General features: G+C 42.5%; 1 protein-coding gene across 3 annotated transcripts in view; it reads left to right on the top strand.

The window, feature by feature from the left end:
- Positions 1–26,890, top strand: part of DTWD2 (DTW domain containing 2) — a 199,219-nt gene that overhangs the window by 925 nt on the left and 171,404 nt on the right. The gene's annotated exons all lie outside the window — the stretch shown is intronic.

Genomic DNA, 26,890 nt, shown 5'->3' with positions numbered 1-26,890 from the left:
GTGGAGTCTGTGAGCTTATGACCCCCCCACGTAATAACCTTGTGACTCCTTGAGGGGTCCCGACCCCCTGTTTGAGAACCCCTTCCTTAGCTTTTCCCCGGAGGGAGATATGTGGATACATATGGATGGGCAGGTACAAGAAAATAATGAGATAGTATTAGTCAGTATTACAGGCAGCAGTTGAGGCCCAACTCTTATACGTGGAAAATATATATAGTTGAAATTACAGCAATAGCATTATAACCCCCACCTGCTACAGTCCTGCTGGTAACTCATGAGCCAGAAAGCTCAATACCAAATGGTACATAAGAACAGCCATACTGGGTCAGACCAAAAGCCCATCTAGCCCAGTACCTGTCTTCATACAGTGGCCAATGCCAGGAGCCCCAGAGGGAATGACCAGAAGAGGTAATCATCAAGTGGTACAAAGCACAATATTCTAGCTCCACAACTTGAGTTTTAAGTTTATGTACATATTCCTAGGAAATACAGTTTAGTTGCCTTGAGTGGTCATTTCTACCAACCTGTGCTCTCCTGATTTTGATCAGTTTACCCAAGTAGTATCCAGTAGAGGCTGAACAGCTGTGACGAGGACCTTAAAGCCCCAATCCTGCATGCACTTATGTGCATGCTTAATGTTCAGTGTATGTAAATGTACAGGATTGCCCCAAAGCCATTAAGTCCTAAATAGGTGGATCATATAGTAGTAAAGTCAGAAAATAACCCTGTGTCAGTGGAAAAATAACAGGGAATGACATTTAAAAAAAAAAGGCTTGGCAGAACTTAGTTTGTGTGAAGTCTAGATTAGTGCAGCGAACCTTGATTCTTCTATTTAGTAGTTCTTGCTGTTATCACTTTGTCTTGTTCTTACATTATCTTGTTACCCCTTTCTCAGTGTCCTTTACTTATATTTCCTTTTAAAGAAACACTGATATTTTTAATTACCGTATATACTACTTGTTCATAAGTCGAATATTTTTGGTAAAAAAGTGACATATCAAAGAGCGGGGGTCGGCTTATAAATGGGTCTACACCAAAATTTGATGATTTTAAACTCTATGGAATCATTGAATTGAATATCTAATACATTGTTGTTTTGTTTACTTGGAGCGTCTGCAGGCATGGAGCCCCTCAGCTCCCTGTGGCCACAGTTCGCCATTCCCACAGCTCCCATTGGCTGCTCCAAATAACGCTCTAAATAAACAAAACGTCCCGACCCGCCAGCTGCTTACTCCGACATCCGGGAGTCAAAGTTTGCCAACCCCTGAAATATAGGATCGGCTTATGAAAGGGTCATACAGTTTTTGCTATTTTTACCTAACCATCTTGGGGGGTCGGCTTATAAACGAACGGGCTAATGAACGAGTATATACGGTAACTTGTTTTCTTAATAGAGCACCTTTGAAATAGTGTGAATCGGTATTTTAAAAAAAATCTTAAAAACACTTTTTTTGTTGCCTTGGTGTGTTTAGAAATATCTTTTGGGTTGATTCCGGGCCAATATTGCCAAACGTGCTTGAGCTCCCACCCAACAACACTTTTTCCTCTTTCTCTCTCTTCACACCTGCTTGCTGTCTCTTCAGTTCATATCACAGGGTCTGATTAAAACGCTGTAGCAGCATGGCTGCACTATTGTGATGGGAGGGGTTCTCCTATTGGTATAGGCAGTCCACGTCCCCAAGAGGCAATAGCTAGGTTGATGGAAGATTTCTTCTGTTGACCTTGTGCTGTCTACAAGGAGACTTAAATTGGCTTAACAACTCTGCTCAGGGTGTGGATTTTTCGCACCTCTGACCAATGTAGTTAAACCAACCCGATTTTCTGTAGACACTTAGCTTTGCTGCGTTGATGGATATAGTGTATTCACAACTAGGACTGTTGATTAATCACACTTAACTCAGGTGATTAAAAAAAATTAATCGTGATTGAAAAAATTAATCGCGATTAATTGCATTGTTAAACAATAAAATACCAACTGAAATGTATTAAATATTTTTGGATTTTTTCTACATTTTCAAATATATTGATTTCTGTTACAACACAGAATACTAAGTGTACCATGCTCACTTTATATTATTATTTTTTATTACAAACATTTGCACTGTAAGAATGACAAAAGAAATAGTATTTTTCATTTTACCTCAAACATGTACTGTAGTACACTTTCATGATAAAGAAATTGTAACTTACAAATGTAGATTGTTTTGTTTTTGAGTAACAAAAAAAAAATGTAAAACTTTAGAGCCTACAAGTCCACTCAGTCCTACTTCTTGTTCAGCTAATTGCTAAGACAGACAAGTTTGTTTACCTTCACGGGAGATACTGCTGACTGCTTCTTATTTACAATGTCACCTGAAAGTGAGAACAGGCATTCACATAGCACTTTAGTAGCCAGTGTTGCAAGGAATTTACATGCCAGATATGCTAAATATCCGTATGCCGCTTCATGCTTCGGCCACCATTCCAGAGGCCATACTTCCATGCTGATGATACTCGTTTAAAAAAAAAAAAGCCTTAATTGAATTTGCAACTGAACTCCTTGGGGGAGAATTGTATGTCTCCTGTTCTGTTTTACCTGCGTTGTGCTATATATTTCATGTTATAGCAGTCTTGGATGGTGACTCAGCACATATTTGTTTTAAGAACACTTTCACAGCAGATTTTAAAATCGTGAGATGAGCATGATTAAAAAATTAACTCTCAGTGGTGAAATGATAGTTAATTAATATTTATTCAGTGGTTTAAGTTATAAGCACTCATTCTTATATCAACAGTATTGGAAAATCTTTCTGTAGTCAGAAGTCAGTTTGTCTTGTGTTCTGTATGCTTTTGAATTATAGTGACAGGTTTCAGAGTAGCAGCCGTGTTAGTCTGTATCCATAAAAAGAACACCTTAGAGACTAACAAATTTATTTGAGCATAAGCTTTCATCGGATGAAGTGGGCTGTAGCCCATGAAAGCTTATGCTCAAATAAATTTGAATGATAGTGTACTCTTTACTTCTGAGGGAATTCTGCACCACTGCACATGCGCAGAATTCATGTCCTCTGCAGATTTCTTTGCTTCCCCACGGAAAAATGACTCTCTGATAGGGAAGCTAAGGGAAGCCACAAGAGCAGTCATGCGACCCTCCCCAGCAGTATGTTTTGGGTGCCTAGGGCAACTGGCAGAGTAGTAAATCAATGTGGGGCAGGGCGCGGGACTGGGGAAGACCCTGCTGGTGGCTCTTACCCTGCACTAGGCTCAGCTGCTAGGTCTGGCTGGGCTGGGGAGGATGGGACTTCCTCTTCCCCTGCACGGCCTCCGGGGCTGGGTCAGACCCACCCCCAGATTTCTCCCCAGGCTACAGGAAGCTCTGCAAACTCCCCACCCATCACTCCTCAGCTGCAGGGGGAGGGATCACTGTACGGGGAGCTGCTCCCCCATTCGCCCAACCTCCATGCATCCGGAGCCCCTCATACCCCGACCCTCCTACCTGGACCCCCCCTGCAGAGCCCCATTACCATTGCACCCAGAACCACTCAACAAGCCCCTGTGCATCCAGATCGCCTCCCGCACCCAGATTGCCCCACACAGAACCCTCTCAATGCACACCTGGATCCCCCCACACTAAGTCCCTCCACACTTAGATCCTGCCAGGCTGAGCCTGCCTGCCCACACCTGGTGCACCTGGTACGTAGGGTGCTGTCTGGGAGAGGCTCGATCCTTGTGCTGTGTCAGGATTGGGTGCAGCCTCACTGCTGAGCCATGTCCCGATGGGAGGCGGTGGAGAGCTGCAGAGTGATCTCCTACCTCTGTGCAGGCAGTTGCCTGTGCTCCCCAATGCCATGCTGGGGCCTCCACATTTATATGACAAAATTTGCAGAATTTTAAAATATTGTGCGCAGAATTTTTAATTTTTTGGTGCAGAATACCCTCAGGAGTAACTCTTTAAAATCACTTCCAATACCACTGTAAGTTAGTAGAATGTTTTGAAGTCACTTTAACCCATTTATTGGGGAGAAATCTTCAATTATTCTTGGTGGTGTTATGGATAATGATATAATACTGCTATCTAATGCCTCATGGTGTATTTTTCATACAAAGAAATTTGTTTAGATTTATAAAATGTGCTTTATTTACAAACATATGCCTTATTTACAAACAAGTTACACTAATTTAAAAGTAAACTATACGTTGCTCAAACCTATTTATGCATTTTTAGGCAAGGTGTTGTTTTTGTTTTCACTGAACCATTCAGAAACAGATTTAGTTAAAACACTTCAATGCTTCTGTATAGACAAGGCCATAGCTAAGAACACCTATAGAAATAAAATACACAATAATTGAAATCTAAGCAAAAAGCAGGAGTAATCACTGGAGCTATTAGGCTTTAGATTCAGGAAGACAACTTTGTGTCAGTTTACATATAGAATACCAACTTCACAAACAGGACTGGATATGTACTTTATTTTAAAAATGAAAATATAAGGTATACATACATGCAAACTCCATAGAGTATTGGTATATTAATAATAGATATAGTCCATGTCAGTGGACATCACAGATATTTATGATCTTATTATGAGATGATGATTAAAGACTGTTCTAGGTTAGTGGATTATTGGTTTGTTGTATGTTGTTTTGATGCCAGTTCACAAACTGAATTTTACAATCCCCACTCAACCAAACACATGTTTTGGTCAGAGAAGCTATCTAAGCTTGTTATAGGCTCAAAATATAACTCAATTGAAAACATGTATGCCTTGTTTTAAAACATGCCTATGGTGGTTCTGGCTGGGTAAACCATCAATTAAACTACAATACTGGATAAGCTGGGATCATGGATGCATGGTTAATACAATGTGAACTTGCCTGTCATGCCACCTCTCTGCCAGTTCTAGTCCAGTGAGCAACCAGATAATTGTAATTGACATGAGTGCTGATCTCTGAAGCCTGTCCCTTTTTAAAAATACAGGTTATCTATTTTGTATTAATATAAAGTGATTGCTGTCAATCAGACTAGCAAGTGTCTCAAGAAATATTTAATAGAACTGACTTTGCTAATTCTAAACAAAATGGAAAGTAACAGACAGCTATTGATTTCCCTCACCACCCCCACCATCCGGCCCTTTTGTTTCATCAACTTGGAAAGAGTTTAACATTTAGATGTGATTTCCTCACATATATATTTTGAATTTTTTGGTGATTGCTGAGTAGCAATTGCCTTGTCATTTTTAAAGATTTTTTTTTCTGAAGATTTAAACAGCCTGCTCAGCAATAGTTTTTGTTTTTCTGTTGTGTGGTTTTTTTTTTTTTGTTTGTTTGTTTGTTTTTTAAATTGTAATCAGGAAATGTAGACCCAATTTAATTTCTATGTCATTCTTGATAGCTGTAATAAAAGAAACAAACAATATTCCCCTTTGAAATTGTGCTTTATATTTAAGCACAATTTCAATTTAAAAGACCTCCTGAGGTCTCTTCCAAACCTAATTTTCTAAATGAGACCATGTAGATATTTTAGCATTATAATCTTTGAGCAACATTAGGGTTAGGAAATGGTGCTCTTATGTACACTAGTGCATCACTGTTCCCTAAATGTAGTATGCTGCTTTAAAAAAGGCTGTTGGTCATATAAAAGAGGATGACATAAAGTAATATATAGTAATTTGTTGGCACAGATCTTGGTTAAAGGTCTGTAAATGCTATGTGCACAGTTCTTCCATAAATTTCAAAGGGAATTGTGCATGAGAAGTATTTGCAGGAACAGGCCCTATGATTTTAACCAAGGAAAACTTAAATTATCTGGAATATCATCTATAATAGATCTGTGTTCATGTGTTACTTGTGTGCTTGTGAATTGAGGTCTAGCAATCTGTGAAAGCAGTATGTTTGCGGGACTAGGAGTAATAATTCTTGCTGATGTGAAAAAGACATTTTTAAGACAGCCATTGCAATAAAACAGCTATTTCCCTGCATTTTGTTCAAGGCTACAGAAATAGGCTTCAGGGTACTCAGTATGTGTTCAATATTTCTCTTAAAACCAATGTTGAGAACTTTGGCTGTGACAGTGCCATCTATTTTTTCACGATTTTGTTCACAAACTGTCATCAGATTAGGCCAGTTCTTGATATAGTGCTCAAAACAGTCCACTACTGAGTTACATCGCACGTCCTGTGGGAGAGTTAGCTTGGTTCCTCCCACTTTTTTCAGAGCAGCTGCTGCAAAGTGGTTGTTACGGAAGTATTTTGCCATTTCAACAGCATTAGCCTTTATTTCTGGAACACTGAAGTCTTTGGCTAGGAGGTGCATCAAATGAGCACTGCAACCGTATGTTATTAGCTTGGGATTCTCTTCACTCTCTTCTAAATAATTTCTTCTTATCTTGGATACATTTGCAGCATTGTCTGTGACCAAGCTGCGTACTAGACATTTGAATTTTTTTTTTCAGTTTGTTCTAGCTTTTACTGCTGCTACTTGTAAGTATTCTGCTGTGTGTGCATTTCCTGATGTATCAATTGTTTCTGTAAGGAAGACATTCCCTTCTTCTGTTTTCACACAAGTACATACAACAGGATCATTGAGGACATTGCTCCACCCATCAGGACTCAGGTTAATAATTTTACCCTCTAGACCTTTTGCACACTGCTCAATTTCTCTTTCATACACTTCTTGCAGCAATTTACCTGCGACATTTGCTCTGTTAGGTTGACTGTATCCTGGTCTTAATGACTGAACCATATTAATGAAGTGTGAGTTCTCTATCATACAGAAAGGAGTTTGTTGCATAAACAAACTGGGCAATTTTTTCATCAATTACCTCTTTTTGTAATCTGCTGGTTCTTATCACAAACTTATCTATGGTTGATTTTTTTTTTTCTTTTTGCTGCAGGTGATATACTGTGGCTATATGACATACGTGATGTGACTGAAACACTATCATTGGCAGATAACTCTGAAACTATAGAAAATGATGGTGATCTTGAAGGTGGATAGTCTTCAGAATCGTGTATGTTAAGTCAATGCAGTTATTTAATTATTATTACCATACTGCTCATTTAGTATTACTCATTGCATTCACTGACACTCAGTACTACTATAAAGGGGAAATTGTAAAAGGAAGATCTGCCTATTTCAGCTACTTATTTTTTATCACAACTGCATCTAAAATGATAGTACCATAGAGTAACAACTATATTTCTTGCTCAAAAACATGAGAATTCAAGACTAGTTCAGAAGGAAGACTGGCATTCCTTAAGAAAGAAGTATGAAATAAAAGTTTACCAACCTGAAGATCCTGCATGTTCAGACATGTTCCTTTCATCATCTTCAAGCAGCTTTCTCCTGAGAAGGAACACTTCTCATGATGTTGTTTCATTTGGGCAACCAGGCCTTGCATTTCTTTGTTGCACTGTTTGCATTTTGCATGCATGTCTGTTTTACCCACAGATAGAGGACCTTCATTAAAATATTCCCAAACTGGGTCTCTATAATCTCTTGCTGCCATTATAGGTTTTCCCTTCTAGTGAGAGAATGGTATGGTAAATCTCAAATCAATGAAGGCTACACTCAGAAAGGCCTCAAGACTTCTGGAATATGCTGCTCAAACAGTTTCTTTTGTTTCTACTGCCTGTCCCTTCCTTCTCACATTTATCTCTAGACTTCTTCTCCTTGTCCAGATCTATTCCGCCCCCAACCGTCGTCTATTCATTGAGCTTTTTGAAACTTTTCACTTTGAGAGAGGTAAGGGATTGTCTCTGTGTACACAAATTTGCAGAGGGACAATAGGATTGAGGCCTGTTATTTCTCACCTCTATATTTTATTGTATTTATGTATTTACTTATTTACTTACATTTTTGCTGTTAACAAGCATGTTATCTCTGGAGACACAAATCCACAGTTTGAGAACTGCAAAACTAAGCATCTCTGATGATATCTTCTAGAATGAGCACTGAGTCCCATTGGGTAGATAGAAAGATTAACCTAAATAATCTATACAGAAGCCCCTGGAGCCTCATAAGATTGGGTCCCTAATCCATGAACTACTGGAACTCATTTAAAAACTTTTCTTAAACATTCCATGAATATATTGTCTCAACTATAGAATTCGAATTTATAATCCCTATTCCATGATGAGATATATTTGAGCTATAATGCACCTTAATTAAAACTATCTTTAGATAGGTTTTTTCCTCAAAAAGCATGTTATCAAAAAATCTGATTTTAAATTTTTTTTAAATCATTGATTTTTATCCACTCTGTTTTGTTTTTGAGTGCAGTTATGCAATTAAACTACATTTGTAAATTGCACTTTCATGATGGAGATTGCACTACAGTACTTGTATGAGATGAACTGAAAAATACTATTTATCATTTTTACAGTGAAAATATTTGTAATATAAAGTGAGCACTGTGCACTTTGTATTCTTTGTAATTGAAATCAGTATATTTGAAAATGTAGAAAAACATGCTGTAAAATATTTAATAAATTTCAATTGGTATTCTATTGTTTAACAGTGCAATTAATTGCTATTAATTTTTTTAATAGCAATTAATTTGAGTTTATTGCGTGAGTTAACTATGATTAATTGAGAGCCCTAGTTGTGATAAAACATTTATACTTTAAAGGATGGCTGTTGTAAGAAAAACTAAATCTGAAATGATCAATCTATGGTATGATCATTGTAATTGTACATCAGTGTTTTGGTGTACTATACTTTATCCATGTGCTTGATGAAGGCTCTTCATCTAGATGAAGATAACTGACCCATTGGTGAAGAAAGATAATACACAACACCCCTGCATGCTGTATAGCTTGTGAAGAATTTAGTGTGCTCAGTAGTATCGATAGTGAAGAATGTAGTGTGCTCAATAGTATCGATAATGAATATGACATCTTCTGCAAGTTTTTTGATGAAAAATTAAGTGTGAAGAGGCAGCACACTTTTCCTGAGCGCAAAGATATCTGCAGTTTCCTTATGGCACGTTACTGAGCTATATGAACTTTATTTCAAATAAATACTTAACGTAAACGTGAATTTTAACAAATTTGCTTTAATTATTTAGAAAAAAATCTTAAGTATCCAAATTTCTTCAGAACCTTCTTTTCCCCCTTCTTCTTAAAATGTGAGATGTAGATACTCATCCTAGCTGCTCTAAATTCACAGCAATTCTGCCATCACTGAAAGTAATACTTCTGTATTCGTGACTCCAGTTTTTAAGTTTTGTGTGTGTGTGTGTGTGTGTGTGCGTGCACGCGCAGCTATTGATACAGAGACTCCTCTGTGGTTCATAATTTTAAACAAATGACTTACTAGCCTGTTGAGCAGGTGTGGGCAAACTTTTTGGCCCCAGGGCCAACATCTGGGTATGCAAATTGTATGATGGGCCATGAATGCTCACGAAATTGGGGTTGGGGGGGCGGGGGGCACTGGCTGGGGATGCAGCTCTGGGATTGTGGCAGAAATGAGGAGGGGGGTGGGGTCTCTGGGCTGGGGAAGGAGGTTGGGGCACGGGAGGGGGTCAGGGCTGCAGGCTCCGGGAGGCGCTTACCTCAAGCAGCTCTTGGAAGCAGCGGCATGTCCCCCTTCCCCGTCCGGCTCCTGTGTGGTGGTGCGGCCAGGTGGCTCCGTGCACCGCCCTGTCCGCAGGCGCCACCCCGTCCGCAGGCGCTGCCCCTACGGTTCCCATTAGCCGCAGTTCCCGGCCAGTGGGAGCTGCGGGGGTGGCACTTGGGTGGGGGCAGCGTGTGGAGCCCCCTTGCTACAACTAAGCGTAGGAGCTGGAGAGGGGAACATGCTGCTGCTTCCGGGAGCCTTGGCATGCGCGTGTGGACAGGTCTCCGACCCTGCTCCCCGGCTGGAGCATGGGAGCAGGGCAAGCCCCAGACCCCACTCCCCAGTGGGAGCTCAAGGGCCAGATTAAACAGGCTGGAGGGCCAGATGTGGTCCCCAGGCTGTAGTTTGCCCACCTCTACTGTAGAGTATAATATTTTAAAAAACATCTTGCACACTTCTTTAGCATTATGTTCTCATTGGAAATATTAAAAAAGAAATAGAAACAGAATGACTAGTTGAGCTACTCTAGCCCTGAAAGCACCAAAGAGTCCTGTGGCACCTTATAGACTAACAGATGTATTGGAGCATGAGCTTTCGTGGGTGAATATCCACTTCGTCGGATGCATGTCCGACGAAATGGGTATTCACCCACAAAAGCTCATGCTCCAATACGTCTGTTTAGCCTATAAGGTGCCACAGGACTCTTTGCTGCTTTTACAGATCCAGACTAACACGGCTACCCCTCTGATACTCTAGCCCTGAAGAAAGAGTTTTTATTGTCTTTGGTTTTTTGATGGTGCAGCAAAAAGAAAAACCTTTTAAAACAAATGATTAATAATTTTAGAATTATTTTTCATGTGACAGCAATATTTTTTTGTTAAATTGCCCTCGTGATTTCAGCTAAATGTTAAAAGTAAGTTTTCCATCTACACACTGGAGCTGCCAAATGTCAAACATTATATTTGTCTGGTCAAATATGTCAATTTCAATAGTTGCAAAAAGTTCAAAAGCCTTTAAAAAGGCAGAGTAGATTTTCAGCAGCACCAAGAAACATTAATCAAGGAAGAGGCTGAGCAGGTATAACATAAATAGAGTTGTTCATTAGAATTTTAACAAGTTTGTAAGGTTTTTTGTTTGCTGCTCCAATCAGATCGTTGCAGTAATTCCTTCCCCATTTCAGGGAGGTGCAGATCTGGATTGCCCTATTGGGAGCACTGGGAATCACTATTCCATGATGCTTCCTAGAGCTCCCTGTCAGTCATGACGAGGGACAAGTGTATCCCTTTCTCTGGATAGTTAGCTCTGGTGGCTAGTACAAAGGTGAAAATAGGGCTATGATCCTGCCTCCTTCTCTGGTGGTCTGTACTCCAAGTGGTGATTAAAGGGAGGAACACTTTCTTCCCCTGTTGTGCACCCTGTCACTTAACATCTGAAGCTTGGAAAGAGACTATTTTCTTTTCCTTTTTGAAGCTAGAGAAATCTTTTTTTCAGATGGTCTTGATAACTTTACATCCATGTGAGAAAGCTTTGATGGGTTTCCCTTGGTATCTCAGAATCAGCTAGGGTTCTTTAAAGTTAGTCATTTGTACCCTCCACGTGATCACATAACGATATCACTGCTGCCTTCCCTTGCCAACATAGTGAATGAGAAATAGAACTCTGCAGTTGGCTTAGGTTTTTGCCATGTGATTTGTGTGTGTGCATGTCACGAGGCCTCTTTTTAACCCTGGCAAAATTTTCAGGTTGCTTTAAAGCTAGATTCTGTGGCCAGTGGAGGGTTTTAGACAAAAAAAACATGCTTGCGTATTTTTATTACAGTATTATACAATTCCTTCTCATAACACTGGTCTACAATTTTTGAGAAGTCGTCTGCTTCAGAGATAAAATCTGCTATTTATTATGTATTTTGATGTGCTGAATTCAAATATGACAATTAAAACAACTGATTGGCTACTGTTTCTAAGATATTTAAGTTTTTACATTTTATGTCTATGTATATTGTGTAGATAGGAGAGTTTTAATCATAAATTGTAAACCTAGGTCTTTTCATGTGATTATGGTTGCTTTACATGATAATATTTCACCTGTCCTGTTTATGTAACACTTTAAAAATCAACAAAAGGGTTATATAAATAAAATTTATTATGAAACAAAAGGCAAAAAACTATTATGTACATAGTTTAGTCCTATTCAGTGTCTACTCTGCGCTTCTTGGCTTGTCTCTTGTATTCATTAAATGGAGCATCTCTTGTCACTGTCCAGCAATAGTCTGTAAGCATTGATGGGCTCCATTTGCCCTGATAGCGTTTCTCCATTGTTGCAATGTCTTGGTGAAATCGCTCGTCGCTCACTGCTCCGCAGTTCGGTGGAAAAAAATCTAGATGAGAGTGCAAAAAATGTATCTTTAGTGACATGTTGCAACCAAGGCTTTTGTATGCCTTGAGGAGGTTTTCCACCAACAACCTGTAGTTGTCTGCCTGGTTATTTCCGAGAAAATGTATTGCCACTAACTGGAAGGCTTTCCATGCCGTCTTTTCCTTGCCACGCAGTGCATGGTCAAATGCATTATCTCGAAGAAGTTCACGAATCTGAGGACCAACAAAGACACCTTAACCTTGGAAATTTTCCACGGAGGTACTTGAAAGCTGCTTGCGTTTTGTCAATGGCCTTGACAAAGTTCTTCATCAGACCCAGCTTGATGTGTGAGGGTGGTAACAAAATCTTCCTTGATTCAACAAGTGGTGGATGCTGAACACTTTTCCTCCTGGGCTCTGTTGCCAGCACAGAGTGCCCGAGGCAAAGCAACAGCGGGGTTCGTTGCCCGGTGTGCTTCGTGCCAATAAACACACCAGGGGGAGAAGCAAACAAAGTTTATTTGGGATCCCAAAGCGGTGCTAAGAGACAGGCACGTCTCAGATCAAGCACACTAACAGGAACAGTTTTTCTTCTTTTATACATTTTGCAGTTAAGCCTCACCCCCCCCCCTTTCCCCTCTAGCCCTCCCTTTCTCCCCCCCCCCCATTCCTTCCTCTACCCCTCCTGTCCCTGGTAATAGTTACTAAGCAAATAACGATTACATTTAAGCAGTTAAATCATTCTTGGCAGCTATAAGCCTAGCTTGTTAGTAACTTCTTTAAACCGTTACCTTGTCCTTTTTCCCTTCAGCCAGAAACATGCAGGCCTCATTATTACCGCTTGAGCAGGGGGTTGCACACAGATAACTGGTTGCTTACATATTCCAATTGCACCTGGCTTTTGAGGTTGATTAGAGTTTAAACATGGAAGGATAGAGTTTGGTTCACTTAGGGCTAGTGCAGGAAGGCTTCATTGACACTTAATGGCCTTCCACCCTCCCAAGTTACCTAGGGTGAGGCCTAGTGACGTCAACAACTCCCTCCTTTGAGAATACTCAACAAGCCTTTGGCTGAGTTTTCTCATATTCTGTGGACAAGATATGATTAAGTGCTATGAAGCTGGGGTTTTCAATGAGAGGGTATGCCGGGATTTTTGAGGAGCAGGGGGGCACAAAGCTTACCGAGGAGCATTTTAAAACAAGCAATTAGGAGGAGGGTGACCAGGCACAGTACCACACCGGTGAGGAGGAGACGCACAAGGCCACCCCCCAGTCCTCCTAGGTTAAGCAACCAACTTCAAAGGGAATCGAAACCTGTGGGTTCCCTTTCCTGGGCCTCCCACTGCTCAAAAGCCTGTTCGGCTGACAGGATGTGCTTGTTAATGTCCTGTGAGTTTTCTGGGACATAAGTACAACATTCATTCCCAATAAGGGTACACACCCTGCCCTGGGAGGCTAAAACATAATTTAAGGCCTGTCTGTTTTTCACGGACAGCAACCGGAGCTAGTATAGCTCTGAGTTAAGGCTTTTCTCTATGGCCAAGGTCTCATTGGCGAACTTGGTGAGAAACACAGAGAGCCTATGATAAAATTGGGTTAGCCAAACCAGTCCTGGGCCTGGGGTAGGTTCCAGAGTGGCTGGTGGCACTGACACTTCTGGTCGAGGGTTGTTCTTTTGGCAGACTAGACATTCAGCCTGTACCTGGGAGGCCAGGGGTCTAAGTCCAGAGGTTAGAAAATATTTATTCATAAGCTGGATAAGAGCCTCCCTGCCAGCGTATAATTCTTTTTCTTCACCAGGGTCAGTTCTTAATGTCTTTTGTAGTCAGGAATTCCTGGACTTTGTGGTTTCAATGAAGCAAGTGTTCCTTCTTCTCTTTTCCTGAAACAGTGTGGTTCAGAATCATACAGGGGAGAGGTTACTAGCACATCACCCTGTCTTTAAATAGGCTTATCATCAGTCGGAGAGTCCTCCCGAGGTGGAGGGGTCTTTTTACAGTGAGAAGCCTGGGTCCAGGTGGGCAGTCCTTGGTACTTCACAGCGGTGTTGGTGGTTAACAGGACTTGGACAGCTCCTTTCCAGTGTGGAGCCAAAGCAGTTTTTCGTTGATGGACTTTACGTAGACTCAGTCTCCTTGTTTCAATAAATGGCAGAGCTGCTAGGGTCTTTGGTTAGGTTTCTTTTCTCACAGATAAAAGAAGTGCTAACACATTTCATTAATGCCTGGCAGTGTTTTGCAGATCTCATAGTTGCTTGGGCACATTCAGGCCCCCCTTTTCTTGGTTGTCAGCCAAGTCTTAGCTGTGAACAATGTCCTTGGATGGTGCCAGCATCTTATCTTTGGACTGAGCTTGCTAGCTATATTTTTTTCCTCAGTTAACACATTCTGTTCTTTTTCCTTCTCTCCTTCTTGGCTTCTTTTAACTTACAAAGGAAACTTCCACTCTTCACTCATACACCTTTTCCCAACAATGAACACATACACATTGCCATTATACACCCTTCCAGTAACATAACTTCTATACAGAGCTTTGGAGCAACAAACCAGGACGAGCACACCTACTTTTGAAGAGTCCAACAAAGTTCAGGAGGCTCACAGTGGCCTTTAAGGCAAGGGGTGAGACCCACAGCGGCAATTAACAAGTCATCCACATATTGCAGGAGGAGGACCCTGTCCTCATTGTCCCACTCCTCCAAGTCTCTGGCCAGGGCCTGGCCGAAAAGGGTGGGGGGGGTTTTAAATCCCTGGGCCAACACTGTCCAGCAAAGCTGCTTTTTAACCCTCCTTTTGTCCTCCCACTGGCTCCACTCTGAGGCTTGCGTGGCTGAGGCTCAATTGCAAGGGTCATTATCCAGGTATTCTCTGGGGGTAAGGTGAGGGTTATTTCATCTTGGGTGAAATGCAGGGTGGCTCCTAAGCGACAAAGCAGGTCCCGTCCTAGTAGAAGTGTTGGACAATCGGGGAGGTAAACCAGTTTGTGAAATAGAGTTCTGTTTCCCAAAGCACATTCCGCTGAGGCATATACTGGGCACTTGGTTCCTTTCCCTGTTGCACCCACCACAGTGAGGCACTCTGACACAGGCAGCTGCAGGGGTTGGTTTATGGCGGTTTGTGCAGCTCCAGAGTCTATTAAAAAGTCTATGTCCAAATCTCCCACCCGCATTTTTACTCGGGGTTCCGGGGGCAGGATAGTCCGTCTCCCGACACCCCTATTCTTGATCCTCCGCTGCCATCATAGGGGTACCTTCCCTTTCGGGGCACTCATTTTTTTCAATGTTCCTCCTTCTGGCATATGGCACACTGGTTGCGACCCAGACGCCTTTCCTGTGAGCCAGGGCGCCCACGTCCTCTCATTCCCCGGCCCCTTCCACCTTCCTGGAATTTTCCCCTGCCACCGGCCTGTACTGCTGCAACCATCATTTTCGCTTGCCTCTTTTCCTTTTCTTTAGACACAACCTGATTATGCTCCACCTCAGACAGCAGGGTCCACGTAAGAACATTACAATCATCCCAGTCAGGCTTACAGCTAGACAGGCACCCTTCAAAGACCGAGATAAATTTGCTTGGGTTCGTAGAGAATTCCTCTGCCTGTGCCTTAAAGGCTGCTAGGTCCACCGGGTTAAAAGGCACATGGGTGTAAACCTGCATAGTAGTGGCCTGATTCCTATCTGAGCCATGTCTCGACACCATGGTCTCAGTGATTAACAGATAAAATTCCACCGAGGAGGCAATCTCTGGGACCTGAGACACCTTGTCTTTATATGGTGGGGGTGTGATAGCCGAAGGGGACGCCGGACCTGTCATTACAGCTGTGGGGGGGTTCTGGGGACTAACAGTAGCTACTACCAAACCTGTCGGAGTCAAATTACACTTTTGCAAAATATCTAACCTATCTCTTAGCAACATAAACAACTGTACATACATATGTTCATTCCATTTACCCGTTTGCTGACAAAACAGAAGTAATTGAAGGATTGTATTATAATTAAGTGATCCTTCCGGTGGTCACCTTTCCTGGTCCTCTAGCTGATATTGAGGCCAGTCTACTGTACAGAATCTTTTCAGTTTACTTTTAGTTATTGGATTTGCGCCAAACACTTTCCAATTCACCAGAATGCATTCCAAGGGTGTACACCTTGCCCTGCCTGCAGTACTCTGTCCCTGCCCCGTAGGGAGACACTGGGCGTCCCCAGGTCAAGACAGATGAAGTCCCCACTGGACTGTTCCTACCTTATCCAAGGGTTCTGCACCGTTGCCCTATCCACGGGACCGGTTCCCCACCGTCGCTCGCAGCTGCTTCTCCACTACTCGAGCGCGTTGCACCGTTGTGCCCTCCGGGGTCGACCAAACCACGTCTCCGCCGAGGCCCCCGGTAAAGTCACCGTTGCGTGCTGGGCGTCGGTCGTCGCTGCAATCTGTCAACCTCCGAGAGGGATCCGGGCAAGGCTAAATTTCAGCCTCGAGCCCCACGTTGGGCGCCAAAACTGTTGCCAGCACAGAGTGCCCGAGGCAAAGCAACAGCGGGGTTCGTTGCCCAGTGTGCTTCGCGCCAATAAACACACCGCGGGGGAGAAGCAAACAAAGTTTATTTCGGATCCCAAAGCGGTGCTAGGAGACAGGCACGTCTCAGATCAAGCACACTAACAGGAACAGTTTTTCTTCTTTTATACATTTTGCAGTTAAGCCTCACCCCCCCCCTTTCCCCTCTAGCCCTCCCTTTCTCGCCCCCCCTCCCACCCCATTCCTTCCTCTACCCCTCCTGTCCCTGGTAATAGTTACTAAGCAAATAACGATTACATTTAAGCAGTTAAATCATTCTTGGCAGCTATAAGCCTAGCTTGTTAGTAACTTCTTTAAACCGTTATCTTGTCCTTTTTCCCTTCAGCCAGAAACATGCAGGCCTCATTATTACCGCTTGAGCAGGGGGTTGCACACAGATAACTGGTTGCTTACATATTCCAATTGCACCTGGCTTTTGAGGTTGATTAAACATGGAAGGATAGAGTTTGGTTCACTTAGGCCTAGTGCAGGAAGGCTTCATTGACACTTAGTGGCCTTCCACCCTCCCAAGTTACCTAGGGTGAGGCCTAGTGACGTCAACAGCTCCAATGACTGTCGGAGTGGCCAATCTTTCTTGATGTAGTGGGAATCTCTTGCACGACTATCCCATTCGCAGAGAAAACAGCAGTACTTTGTGTATCCAGTCTGCAGACAAAGCAAGAGAGCAACAACCTTCAAATCGCCACAAAGCTGCCACTGATGTTGGTCATAGTTTATGCACCTTGTTTCATGTTGTCATAGGTTTCCTTCATATGGACTGCATGACCAACTGGAATTGATGGCAAAACATAGCCATTATGCAGTAAAACAGCTTTAAGACTCGTCTTGGATGAATCAATGAACAGTCTCCACTCATCTGGATTGTGAACGATGTTGAGGGCTGCCATAACACCATCGATGTTGTAGCAGGCTACAAGATCACCTTCCATGAAGAAGAATGGGACAAGATCCTTTTGACGGTCACGGAACATGGAAACCCTAACATCACCTGCCAGGAGATTCCACTGCTGTAGTCTGGAGCCCAACACTCTGCCTTACTCTTGGGTAGTTCCAAATCGCTGACAAGGTCATTGAGTTCACCTTGTGTTATGAGATGGTTCAGGACCAGAAGTTTCATCCTCTTCCTCTTCCTCGTCTGACTCAAGTGAGAATGATTCTGGTGCATCAGGAACCGGCAGTCCTTCTCCGTGGGATACTGGGCGTATAGCTGATGGAATGTTTGGATAATGCACAGTCCACTTTTTCTTCTTTGACACACCTTTCCCAACTGGAGGCACCATGCAGAAGTAACAATTGCTGGTCTGATCTGTTGGCTGTCTCCAAATCATTGGCACTGTAGAAGGCATAGATTTCCTTTTCCTGTTCAACCACTGGCGAAGATTTCTTGAACAAGTGTTGCAGCATATGTGTGGGGCCCACCTCTTGTCCTGATCTCCAATTTTGCAGCCAAAATAAAGGTGATAGGCTTTCTTAACCATAGTGGTTATACTGTGCTTTTGTGATGCAAAAGTCACTTCAGCACAAACATAGCAGAAGTTATCTGCACTGTTCACACAAGTACGAGGCATCTCTGCTCACTTTGGCTAAACAGAAATGTGTCCCTTTGCAAAATCAAACGCTGACAAATAAGAGAGCACGACACTGTATGATTTCTAGAGCTGATATAGGGCAATTTGTTCAGCAGAGTGATGTAAGCTTTGTTATGATTGCATCATCCATGACTTCTAGGAATAACATGATGCAATTCATATCCTGTATGATGCAATACCAGCTTCAGATTGCATCATTTGTTGTTTTGCCTAAAAAGCAAGTATTGTCCAAACCCAGTCATAGATTTATTCATAGATCCAGTCAAAGATGTATTTTAGTCATTTCTGGTTTAAATTGAGATCCCTTCCCTTTATAACTCGCTTATCCTCCGCCATTCCCAAGTCAAGGGTCGTATATACTGACCCAATAGCATATCTTGAAAACTAGATCCAATCAACAATTTTAAGCATCATTTTCATTCTCAGTGACCCAGAATTAGTAAAGTTTGACTACATTTATTTCAGAAGCATTTTGGCTTTAGAGCAGTGTAATAGGAACATCTGCACAATAATTATAGCAGGAATGCAATAGAAATACTTAATTGCAACTGGTGGGATTTGAAGGAGTCCATATGTTTAAAATGTGAGCTAGAAATGTATTTAGTATTTTTTGAACTTTTAATATTGATACTAAAACACTTGCATCTTGTGAAATAAAGGCAATGTTATATTATGCAACAGTTACAATAGAAAATAAATTCAACTCAATTCTAATAAACCTCTTTTGTGGGATAAATAAACATCAACATCTAATTATTGATGAGAGGGCTCTTTAATGCTGTCATTTGTGGGCCTCAGTTCAAAAGCAGTGGGTTAAGAATTAAGCATAATAAAGAGGAGTTCAGCTTGGCAAAATTGTAGACTAATAATGAGACTTTGGCGCACCTGAGGTCTGCAGATGGAGCACAACTAATTATGTGATAAGTTAGTCTGGTGACAATAATAAAATGGTGAAAAAAACTCAGTTGCTTTTAGAAGTACTTAACCTTGGCATTATTGAGCCAGCTTTCCAGTTCCCTTCAGATATTGCTGGGCAGTGTCCATCTTGTACTTGTTACAGTAGTTCTCCAATGGATGTAGCCCAAGAAGGTGTCAATGCTGTGCCAACCAGAGAGTAATCTGCACATCAGCAGCTGACAGAGAGGATATATTTTAAAAGTGTATTTGAGTTTTTGGCTGACTTTCCTAATATAATGGACGGGAAGGACTTTACAGAGAATGCAGATCTTATGCAGAGAATTAAGATCTTAATGCTTTGATCCTGTAGTTGTATGTGCATGTGGACTTTTTCACCCACCTGGCTCCAATTACAGGAGTCAGGCCCTGGTGAATATGTGGGGGATGCACCTTAGAGGCACCACAATTAAATTTGAGTTGCTTTTTCCACATAAAAGCAGCATAAGAACAACATGCAACCTGAACCTGATTATTACCCAAAATCTACCTTGCCTATAAGAAGGCAAACGTCAGTTTTCTAGGTAAACTTCACTGTCAACGTAATGCTCTAAAAAATAATAAAAAGAAAAAATTACACATTTGAAACAGTCCTTTTTGGAAATCCTCCAAATGAGAGACACGTTTTTTGGTTTGTTTTTTTGGACCCCTATAGTTGAAGGTGTAACACTAGCAATCGTAGGGGTGGATGCCTGGGGTATGCTAATCAGCTAGGTTGCCTCTGACATGTAGATCACCAATTCGAATCAAGTCCAGCTCAACAGGGATTAATAGTTGTTCCCATCTAATGAATGTTTGGTAGCCCCATACGAAACAAGTTCAGTTCCCACATCAAATGCACCACTATGTTTTGCTGTAGATTGTAAACTCTTCCAGACAGGGACTAGCACAGTGATGTCCTGGTCTTCATTGAGTCTTGTAGTGAGAGCTTCTGCCATGGGGCTGAAATTGCCTTGCTTAGTATAAATCTGCAAGCGTTTGAAGCATTGTTTCTGTCACATATGCATTGGGAGTGGGGAGAGGGAAGAATTGGAAAACGGACCTAAACATAATTTAATCTTTTTTAAAAAATCAAACAAAAAAAACCTTCATGACTTTTTGGGTCTGTCTCATTAGTTTTGAGCTTCCAGAACTGACAGAATACTGTATATGCAAAGTACACAGTTCATATAGACAGTGTGGAATTTTGATTTGATAAATCAGAGAATGCCCAAAACTAGTTTGGACCAGTGGTGTCTTAGTTCATCTAGTAATGACTCATAACTGTGACTTTAAAAGTATGAGATGATCCTAAAGTTTGTTTTCATGTAAATCAAGAGAGAAAATAGCACCGAGAGAGAAAATTATTAAATTTGTTCTGCAAGATTTTTGTCAGTTTTAAAAAGGAAAAAAAAGAGTTTATTCTTTGAAGTTGCTAATTCATAATTCATGAGAGAAAGCCAATTTGCCTTAGAGAATTAATGTAGTGGCTAATCATATGTTAGGTAGCGGGAGTAGACTTCTGCATGGCATGAGGTAAATGTTTTTTTCTGTTTCTTAATTAAGTCCCTAATGAGTAGGGTCAGTTTACAAATTCTTATCAGTGCTTTGCAGTATTTTGCTAAGAAACTTTTTGGAGGAAAATAGGGATGATTACAGAGTAAGACCTCTGTGTAATCTTGGTCTTTCCTACTATACCACAGGGCATGCTTACATACATCCTTTGGTTAGGAAAATATCATACAGGAATTTGTAAATTTTGTGGAAAGCCCCTTTATTCTTTTTATTGATATTTCTGTTCAATAATCCATGTTTTAAAACCTTAAAATGTCCATTTTTTTCTTGCTATAGTATCTAAATCTTAATATTCCCAAGTATGTTTTATTTCAAAGTCCTTCCACTGCCAGATGTTAAGAATCATTATAATATTCCTCTTATCTATATATTTCCTCGCATATGTTAGTCTTCACTCTGAACTCCTGTAATCCCTTTCTGTACATTATTGTGAAGCTCTTTATATCCAGGAGCAAAACTACTTATCTCTTCAGCTTTGTTCTGCTCACCAATTTTAATTCTCATCAGAGGAGTGCACTCAGTCTCTTTCTTCTGTTGACAATGACTGGGTTCTACAGAATTTACTGGGGGGTATTCACCCTTTTTTACCCCTGTGTCAGAAGGTAACACTTCCCAAACAGTTCTCTTTTCTGATCCCTTCCAACATCAGCAGTTATTAATGGATGAGCAGCACACACATTACATATGCTGCTTTCGCTCTTATTTCTGGCCAATTGTCCTTCAACTGCCATGGAACCATTGGCATTCTATTTGCTTTGTAGACTGTTTTCTATGCTACTTTTTCCCTAAAATTCCCTATTGTTTCTACCACCAGGGTAGCTCTGCTGGGGCCACGTTTACATTAGCAAGATTCGCCGACTGAACTTTTGTCTGCTTACAGCTTCCGATGTTGCTAGAGAGAGTGCACACTTGGCCGCTCTTGTCGGTGCTGCATGTCCTCATAGTGAGATGTTGTGTTGGCGAAAGATGTGGTGCAACATGTGTAGGCATTCCAGTATCCCTGGGCCACTATTCTGCCTTGTGAGAGACTTTTGCAGTGCATTGTGGGAACTAGACTGTCCAGCAAATTATGGGAGCTCAGGGTCTAGTTCCCACAAATTCCCTTTCCTCCATTCCATAACTTTTGTGCCATTTTTAAAAATGCCTGTAGGCCCTCATGCTGCCTCTTTGTTCTATGCATTGGACTAAAAGAGCTAGCACAGCTAAGTGCAGCGCTGGTGGCTGTTTTAGAGACCAGGTGCACAATTTTTCTGTATTTGCAGAACTTCAGTGACTACCACTTCAAGGATTGTGGTGGTGCTGTAACGAAGCATCTGAGACAACTGAGGAGAAGAAGGAATGGATGATGCAGATAGCGAATAAAAATTACAGAGTGTTACAGGCATGTACTGACCAGCTCCACATGGTGGAATGGTGTTTTTCAGCCTGTGGGATGGTGGGCTTGCAGCTGGGACTATCAGCAGTGGCTTTAGAACTTTTGGATGCAGAATGCTGTTCCCTTCAGCACAGTGATACCAGAATCAGAGCTGCTGGATAATAGAAAAACAGGTGGCAATCACACCCTGGAAGTTTGCAACTGGAGACTGCTATTGGTTGATGGGCAGTCAGTTCAGGGTTGGAAAAATCACCTGTGGGGGGTGGCGGTCATCCAGGAGTGCAAGGCCATTAAGTGTGTCCTGCTTCAAACGATTGTGACTTTGGGTAATGTGCAGTAAATAATAGAGGGTTTGAAAAAAAGTGAACTTCCCAAACTGTGATGGGGCAATAGGTTGCATAATCAGATCCTTCTTCCATGCCCACCTTGTGTCTGAGTACCTAAACAGGAAGGGTACGTTTCCATGGTTATGCAAACACTGGGAGATCACCAGGCTGTTTAACTGACTGTGCTGGTCAGGGAAGATGCATGATGTGTGCAATTTTAGGAATACAGGATTTCCGAAAGACATTCTTCCTGAACCGGCACACTCACATTAGTGAGGCTGAAATGCCAGTAGTGATTTGGGGGAATGTGGCTGCTTGCTTACTTGGATCATGAAACTGTACATGACACCTGGACAGCACCATGGAAAGATTTAACTACCGTCCAAACTGGTCAGGATGACTGTTGAATGTGTGTTTGGTAGGTTGAAAGAACTCTAGCAATGCCTCATGACTACACTGGATATCTGTGAGGCAAATATTCCTGGTATTGCTGCTTGTTATGTATCGAGTAATATTTGTGAAGCTAAAGGGGAAGCATTACTAGTAGGGTGGAGTGATGAAATAGACAAACTGCTGATTTTGAACAGCCAGGCACCAGGGACATTACAAGAGCCCATCAAGGAGCTGTATGGCTGAATCAGCTCTTAAAAAATCACTGACACTGTGCCATAGTATTGCAGTGTGCTGCTTTTGTGTACTGCTCTCAGTACTTGGCTTGAACATGGATTTATAAACTCCTGATATGAATTTGGTGGGAGGGATGCCACTTTGGTCTCTGATATTTGTTTGGTGACACCCAATAAATATACTATAATTTTAAAAAAAACATAAATTTATGGAGTGCAAAGAAACAGTGCCCATTCTTAACAGTCAACTTTGAGGGTATCAACACTGACAAAATCTTAAAATAAAACCTTTATAAGGTAATAAACGAAGTGCAAGGTGCTTGCTGACTGATCCTGTAGTAATCGCAAGTCATTGAACATATAGTCATAGTTCTCCTTGTTTTCCACTGGTGTGGAGTGGTAAGGATAAGACTGCAAGCTATGCTGGCGCTTTGTTTGGTGTGTGTGTGCTGCACAGGGCTAACTGTGACTGAAAGCCATGGTGTCCTTCCCATCCCCTTTAAAGTTCAGACTCTTTTGAAAATAGTTGCTCCCCTTCCCCCCACCTCCCCCCGGTAGCCCACTTTGGCATGAAAACAGGCAAGGATCAGTGCAAAGATGGAGCTCCAGCTAAATCTCATGCTGCTCTATGGGCAAAGAAAGAAGTCCTGCATGTCTTAGGTCTGTAGGGAGAAGAGGCCTATGCAAGCCCAACTGTGAGGCAGCTTCAGGATCATCGATGTCTAAGGAGACATTGCAGAGAGAATGCAAGCCTTGGGTTAAGACAGAAACAGGAAGAAATGGTGAATGAAAACAAAGGACTTCCAGTCATAGCAGTTGGTGAAGGAAGGCAACAAGAAATCTGAGGTCGTACTGCAGACCTGCTGCTTCTACGATGAGCTCCCTGACATGCTTGAAAGGGACTCCACCCCCACCAAATGTGATGATGGACACATTGTTGGCCCCAGAGAAGGGAATCTCAACAGTGTCCAGCAAGGACAGGAAGGAAAAGGGGCATAATGAAGGGGGTACACACCTGTGGAGAGCCAGGAGCTCTTTGATACATGGCCAGACCCAACTCGGACCCAGATGAGTCCAGTGAGGAAAGGAAAGGGAAGGGAGTTCAGGTAGATGTATTGCTCCTGATTTTTTAAATGCATGATTTCCCCCCAGCCCCTTCATGGTGCCCAAAACCTTCCTCCAGATGTTCACCCCCTCCTTTCAAAATGACAATTATTCACGGTCACAGAACAAAGAAACTGCCTTCTTTAAAAGTCAGTTGATCTTAAAATGATGCAATAGCAATAAACAGAATATTGAAATCATGTAGTAGCCAACATGTTTTGGCATCAAGATAAAATTTCAGCTGTCATAAAACATTACATATTAGAAAAGTTATTCATTATAAACAAATAGAAAGATACTGGAGCATAAAAATATATATACTTAAGAAATTTTAAAATACTCTTGCAAACAATCAGTGACTGTCCAGTCAGAATACCTGATTTTTAAGAGTATAATGAGGACATTGTAAAAGATAGTCCCTTGGTTTTGAAATCTGATTTCCCCAGTGCAATACAAATCACACTCATTCTGTGCATGGATGGAGGTAGAAGTGGTGGTCTTGGATTTGGGAGGAGGGGGTTCAGTTTTCTTTTGGCTTGCAGTTCTGGGAAATGGAGACAAGCCCTTCTCTTGGGTAGTATTTTGTTGATCTGTATACAGATGTCCCTCTTGTCTTTTAGAAAACTCTCAGTGAAATTTTCTAGGGGGTCCTTTTGGATCATTTCCTAGATATTTCTATAAGGGGGGCCATGTTTCTGCCCCTGCAATACGAGAGTGTCCCACGCCCCATCACTGTGAGCAGCCTGGCAGCGTATGAGCAATGTCGACCTGAAGCTGTCTGGAGCAGCTCCCTTCTCTGGAAAGCAGAGGTCAAAAACTGACTGAAGCTGTCACTGTCATGGAGTCAGATGCACTAGACAATAGCACTGTTCCTGGAGGATTTTTTGTAAGCAACACCGGTAATGCAGCATCCACATTGGTATTTTGTTGGCAGAAGTATGTTAACTGAGGACTTGCTTGGGGAGGTGATTTTATTTGGGTGACTGGCTGGGTTTTGCCAGCTTACATAGATTTTGGGTGTGGACGCATGCAAAGCTGTGGTGACAAAAGGTGATTTTTGTTGACAAAGCTTTTTAAGATACACCTAGGTCTATGGGCTTGGCTACACTCGGGACTTCACAGTGCTGCTGCGGCAGCGCTGTGAAGCACGAGTGTAGTCGCGCTGCCAGCGCTGCGAGAGCTCTCTCGCAGTGCTGCAAGTACTCCACCTCTCCGAGGGGAATAGCTTGCAGCGCTGCGAGCGAGCGTGCAACGCTGCAGGCGCTGATTACACTGGTGCTTTACAGCGCTGCACTCGCTGCGCTCGGGGGGGGGGTGTTTTTTCACACCCCTGAGCACAGCAAGTGCAGTGCTGTGAATTGCTAGTGTAGCCAAGGCCTATATTAAGTGGTCGCTGGTGTTTAAACTTTGGCCTTGGCTACACTTGAGAGTTACAGTGCAATAAATCTGCCCGCAGCGCTGTAACTCACTCCCTGTCCACACTGGCAAGGCACTTACAGCGCTGTATCTCCGTGGCTACAGCGCTGCATGTACTGCACCTCCCCGAGAGGATTAACAGCTGGTGCGGAGTGGCTGAGATGCTGGTGCTCCAGTGTAAACGGGGAGTAACCTTATTATGCAGTGATTGACCTCCGGAAACTTCCATAACAAGATATTAAACAGGTACTACTGGACTCCAGGAAGTGTAAGTCTAGATGGGCAACACACAGCGATTGTTAGACATGACTGTTTGCATTTCACATATCCTCTGTACCTAGGGCTGCCAACCCTCCTGGTTTCGCCGGGAGTCTCCCGGAATCAGGCCATTTTTCCTGGAGGCCACTGAAGCCAAACCGGGAGATTTTAGGCACTGAAAGTCCGGCAGCACAACGGGGCTAAGGCAGGCTTTCTGCCTGCCCTGGCTCCGCACTGCTCTTGAAAGCAGCTGGTATGTCTGTGTGGTCCCGGGGAGGGGGGGGGAAACAGCTCCGCGCGCTGCCTCCACCTCCCTTCCCCTCCCAGCCCCCCAGACCACAGGGACATGCCAGTTGCTTCTGGGAGCGGCGCAGGCCCAGGGTAGGCTCGCCTTAGCCCCACCGACCGGGAGCCGCCTGAGGTAAGCGCCTCCTGGCCGAAGCCCACACTCCCTCCTGCACCCCAGCCCTGAGCCCCCTCCTGCACCCAAACTCCCTCCCAGAGCCTGCACCCCGCACCCTCTCCTGTACCCCTGCTTCAGCCTGGTGAAAATGAGTGAGGGTGGGGGGAGAGTGAGCAATGGAGGGTGGGGGGATTGAGTGAGTGGGGCGGGGCAAGGGTGGGACATGGGCAGGGCAAGGGTGTTTGGGTTTGTGTGATTAGACAGTTGGCAATCCTATTTGTACCTGACAAAAATGTATGTGTTCTCACACACCATATTCAGTGCTCTCTCAAAAACTGTACTTGTCACTATCTTTCCTTCTCCAAGTTTGTATATTTTAGGGGAACTGGATGAGTTGGTATTACCAGTTAGCATTAAGAAATGGATTGCAGTAACTATTTTAGTGGCCAAGAGTTATTTTGAGAAAATGGAAATCTGCAGTTCCTCCCTCATACACAGACAGACTTAGTGAGAGCTCTACTACTCCATTAACAGAAAAAATGACTGTCTAATCAAAATGTTTGGGGAAAAAATGAGGATATCTGATCAAACATGAAACTATTGCATACTTTTGCAGTTTAGTATGTATAGTCCCTGATACTCCTAGGTTGTGTTCTCATGTATCTATTTAGTCACTTTAATAGTTGACACCATGCATGACCTCTATAGGTTCAGGTATTTTGGTTTTGTTTTGTTCCCAGGTTTTGCAAATAATTAACTTTGAATTTTGTTATTTATATGCTATTTCCATCTTGTGTGTGTGGATTTCTGTATGTTTTGTTTTATGTAAAAAT

This window comes from Chrysemys picta, chromosome 6 (assembly GCF_011386835.1).
Source record: "Chrysemys picta bellii isolate R12L10 chromosome 6, ASM1138683v2, whole genome shotgun sequence".
In the NCBI taxonomy this organism is placed as follows: domain Eukaryota; kingdom Metazoa; phylum Chordata; order Testudines; family Emydidae; genus Chrysemys; species Chrysemys picta.
Note: the sequence above shows the minus strand (reverse complement) of the source record. Positions and strands in the feature narration are given on the sequence as shown.